General features: G+C 35.3%; 1 protein-coding gene across 1 annotated transcript in view; it reads right to left on the minus strand.

Annotated features, from left to right (window-relative positions):
* The window catches only part of Il1rapl1 (interleukin 1 receptor accessory protein like 1), a 1,152,451-nt gene that overhangs the window by 682,337 nt on the left and 464,805 nt on the right, over window positions 1-5,309 (minus strand). The gene's annotated exons all lie outside the window — the stretch shown is intronic.

The following is a 5,309-nucleotide window of genomic DNA, read 5'->3' on the forward strand; positions in this document are numbered from 1 at the left end:
AAAAAAAAGAAAGAAAGAAAGAACAGGAGAATGCTCTTTGCATTGGTAGTGTTATTCTGTATTTTAACTGCCTTCATGGCCTTATCCTCATTTCAATATTGGATCACAGTTTTGAAAAATATCTCCACTGAACAAACCTTAGAAAAGGCTCCACCATATCACTATATATTATTTCTTCTCATGATTTATGATTTTTGTAATGAATTCTGAAATTACATGTTGAATAAAAAGGATGCATTGACAGTATGCGTCCACATGCGGCATTGGGCAGCTGGAAACTGCTAATTGGACACAACTCTTTGAAATGAAGAATTATAATGAGAAGGTCAGGAATCCATGGAAGTTTGTATTCTCTTATAAAGAATACTTATTTCTATACATGGTAATGATAGAAATAAACTGTTACTCTCTTTCGTTCTTTTTATGTAAAGCAGTAAAATAAAAAATAAGGAAAACTGAATATGAAGTACTTTCTATGGTTCAAGAAATCATACAGTTTGTTCTTTCAAAATTACATACTAAATCAAAAGGGAAGGGGACTTTTGTTCATTATACTAATAGTATTCATAAGTGCTCTGTGACACACAAAACTTTACTGCTCATATTTAGGTATAGATATGAATTAGCTGTACATAGAGGCTTGTAAAACTGTGTCATTGGTAAGTTAATACCATGGACATATAAGAAAACTGCAACCTTCTGTTAGAATCTAAAGGTTTGAAACTTCTAACATTCTTTGCTAGTGGATTATTCAGAAACTAATGGTGACAGTTTGTGGCCTGCCTGATAGCTAACAATGTGCCAAAATGTCAGAGACTCAACTAATAGCCCTTAGGCTCATACTCGTCAGTAGCAAGCTTTGTTGTCTTAAATCCTTTTTATAAAGATTTTGAGTTCCTTTCTCCAAATTGGAAAAGGAAGCCATACCACCATAAGCTGCAAATCAATTGCATGCTTGAATTTCAGTAGGGAATGGTACTATTTCTTTATTTTGTCACTTTCTCTGGAATGCTGCTTGACACGCATTAAACTTTAAGCTTTTGCCTTTCAGTTTCACCTTCCATTAAAATGTAGACATAGGAACAGATGGCAAATGTCATCATTTTGGAAAATTGTCAACTTTTCATTCATCCTTGCAACTCTAAATTCAGAAATCGCTTTAATGCAATTTCTCAGAGGACTGGATCAGAGGTTATATTTAAACATACACAAGAATTGCAGGTCAATGCTTTTAAAATTCTAATTGCTAATGTGACACACTATTTTAACACAACAACAAATAATGAAAATGAGTGTCTTAATATACAGAATTTCTAACATTCAGATTAGTGAAAACCCCACATTTATGTGTCTTATATAGTCACCTGATTTTTTTTTTTTACATGACACATAGGAAATAAAAAATTAAGTGATAGTTCATTATGAGCCGGTTGTTTGAACAGTACTTACATAAACTGGTATAGCAATTATTTATCAATACCCAAAGAAAACCTTTATTCCTGGAAACAATGATGTCTGAATGTAAAAAGGTTCACTAGAACCTAAGAAAACAAGTATTGCCCAAGGAAGGGGCACTGGTTGTTTAGAAAAGTGTTAGATTTTTCTGACATTACTTTGTGAATTAAAACATTCATTCACCTATATTTTTATAATAAGTCCAACTTCTAATACATGTAATCATGTTTAAAGGTTTTTTCCCTTTTAAAGTTTAACTCATACATGACTTTGAGGCATTTTAACACCCTACCATGACTGTGACCATGGTCCAACACAGGCCTCAGTATTGTGCAGAGAGAATTTGCAGGACCCTGGAATGATTAGTGCTAATAAAAACGTCAGAAGTAGAAGAATTTTAATTAGAAAAAAAATATTAAGTAATTTTCAGACTTTTGCAAATCTCAGAGTAGATTGCTTCATAGTTTTTGAGTAGCAAAGCACTGAAATTCAGAAAAGTGAGACAAAGAGATTCAAACATACCAATTTTCCTTATAAACAGCTTTGTATGGATATCTACTATTTTTCAAGTAGGCTATAACTCCCAATCCATGGAGGGATAAACATGTTTAAACTGAGTTTTAAATCGTTATTTTTAAAATTACTTATTTATTTACATTTCAAATGTTGCCCACCTTCCTAGTATCCCCTCCAAACACTCCTCGACCTCATACCCCTGCCCTTTGCCTCTAAGAAGGTGTTACCACAATCTACCCACTTCTGCCTCACTCCTCTAGCATCCCCATTAGCTGGGGCAAGCCTCCACAGGACCAATCTCTTTCCTTCCTACTGATGCCAGATTAGGCCATCCTCTGCTACATATGTAGCTAGAGCTATGGACCAACATATGTATACTCTTTGGATGGTAGTTTAGTCCCTGGGAGCTCTGAGGTGGTCCTGTTAGTTGATATTGTTGTTCTTCCTATGGGGTTGCCACTCTCATTCAGTTCCTTCAGTCCTTTCCTAACTCTTCCATTGGTTTCCCCAGCTCAGTCCAATGGATGCCTGTACCTGCTTCTGTCTTAGTCAGATACTGGCAGAGCCTCTCAGAGGACAGTTATACCAGCTCTTATCTGCAAGTTCGTCTTGGCATCTGCAATAGTGTCTGGGTTTTGTGTCTGCAGATAGGACAAATCCCAAGATGGAGCAGTCTGTAGATACCCTTTCCTTCAGTCTCTGCTCCATTTTTTTCTCCTAGTGTCCTTTAGACAGGAATAATTTTGGGTTAAAGATTTTGAGATGGGTGGGTGGCCTTATCCCTTAACTGGGGGACATGTCTATCTATTGGAGGTGATCTCTTCAGGTTCTATCTCTCCTCTGTTCAGTATTTCGGCTAATGTCATCCCATCCAGAACCCACCCTTCCTCCCTCTGTCTCCTGTGTTCCCCCTTCTGATTGTGATTGAAGCATCCACACTTTGGACTTCCATCTTGTTAGCTTCATATAGTCTGTAAGTTGTTTTATGTGTAACCCTGAGGTTTGGGGCTAATATCCACTTATCAGTGAGTACATACCATGTATGGTTTTTGCGGACTGTGTCACCTCACTCAGAATGATGTTTTCTAGTTCCATCCATTTGCCTGCAGGATTTGTGAAGTTGTTGTTTTTAATAGCTGAGTAATATTCCATTGTTAAATTTAGCAATTTTTCTGTATCCACACCTCTGTTGAGGGACATCTGGGTTGTTTCTAGGTTCTAGCTATTATAAATAAGGCTCCTATGAACATAATGAAGCACGTATCCTTGTTATATGTTGGAGTATCTTTTGGGTATGTGCCTAGTAGTGGTATAGCTGGGTCTTCAGGTAGAACTTTTTTCAATATTTTGAAGAGTCACCAGAATAATTTTCAAAGTGGTTGTATCAGCTGACATTCCCACCAGTCATGGAGGAGTGTTCCTCTTTCTCCACATCCTCACTAGCATCTGATATTGTCTGAGTTTTTCATCTTAGCTATTCTGATTGGTGAAATGTAGAATCTCAAAGTCATTTTGATTTGCATTTCTCTGATGATTAAGGATGTTGAACATTTCTTTAGGTGCTTCTCAGCCATTCAAGATTCCTCTGTAGAGAATTCTTGTTTGAGTTCTGTACCCCATTTTTAATTGGATTATTTGGGTTTTTTTTTTTTTTTGGAGTCTAACTTCTTGAGTCCTTTATACATTTTGGATATAAGCCCTCTGTTAGATATAGGGTTAGTCAAGATCTTTTCCCAATTTATAGGCTGCTATTTTGTCCTATTGACAGTGTCCTTTCCCTTATAGAAGTTTATCAGTTTTATGATGTTCCATTTGTCAATTGTTGACCTTAGAGCCTGAATAATTGATGTTATCGTCAGGAAAATTCTCCTGTGCCAATGTGTTCAAGACTACTTCTCACTTTTTCTTCTACTTAATTCAGGGCATATGGTTTTATGTGGAGGTCCTTGATTCATAGATAAACTAAATAGTAACATAACGTCTGAGTAAATAGAAGCAGTCATTAAAGGTCTCTAACCAAAAAAGCCCAGGGTCAGATGGTTTTAGTGCAGAATTCTATCAGATCTACAAAAGACCTAATAGCAATACTTGTCAAACTATTCTACAAAATAGAAACAGAAGGAACTGTTCCTAATTTGTTCTATGAAGCCACAGTTACACTGATACATAAATCACACAAAGACCCAACAATGAAAGAAAACTTCAGACCAATTTTGCTTCTAAATATATGAATAAAATACTCTATAAATTTCTCACAAACCAACCTAGGAACACATCAAAACTGTCATTCACCATGATTTAGTATGTTTCATCCCAGGGATGCAGAGATTGTTCAATATATGGATATTTTTCAATGTAATCCACTATATAAACAAACTCAAGTGAAAAAAATATGATAATCTCATTAGATGCTGAAAAAGCCTTTGACAAATTACAATACTCCTTCACGTTAAAGGTCTTGTAAATATCAGGAATTCAAGGTCCATACTTAAACATAGTAAAAACAATATAAAGCAAACCAACAGTCAACATCAAACTAAATGGAGAGAAACTTGAAGCAATCCCACTAAAATCAAGGACAAGACAAGGCTGCCCACCCTCTCTCTATCTCTTCAATATTGTACTTGGAGTCTTAGCCAGAGCAATTAGACAACAAAATGAGATCAGAGGGATATGAATTGGAAAGGAAGAAGTCAAGGAATTACTATTTATGAATGATATGATGGTATATATAAATGACCCAAAAAATTCTTCCAGAGAACTGCTACATAAACAACTTCAGCAAAGTGGATGGATATAAAATTAACTCTAATTAATAGCCTTCCTCTACACAAAGGATAAAGGGGCTGAGAAAGAGATTAGAGAAACAACACCCTTCACAATAGTCAAAAATACTATAAAATATCTTGGTGCTCCTCTAACAAAGCAAGTGAAAGATCTGTATGACAAGAACTTCAAGTCTCTGAAGAAAGAAATCAAAGATCTCAGAACACTGAAAAATCTCCCATGCTCATGGAGTGGTAAGATTAACATAGTAAAAATGGAAATCTTATCAAAAGCAATCTATAGAGAATTTTAACTGTTAATGTTTTAAATGGATACTGTTTTGATGCAGTATCATTAAGTAAATTGTAATCATTTCATTCTAGTCTTAAAAAGTTGTATAGATATGCAATTAATTCCCTTAGGGGTGACAACAAACACTTGTTACTAACTTTAATCTTTGTCCAAGGAGACTTGGGATTTTCTTATATTATTGAAAATTGTCATTAACAAAACCTTCTAGAGCAGAACCTTTATATTCCCTAATATAGCATGAATACTCTTCTTGTGTGTAC

This window comes from Mastomys coucha, chromosome X (assembly GCF_008632895.1).
Source record: "Mastomys coucha isolate ucsf_1 chromosome X, UCSF_Mcou_1, whole genome shotgun sequence".
Classification (NCBI taxonomy): Eukaryota; Metazoa; Chordata; class Mammalia; order Rodentia; family Muridae; genus Mastomys; species Mastomys coucha.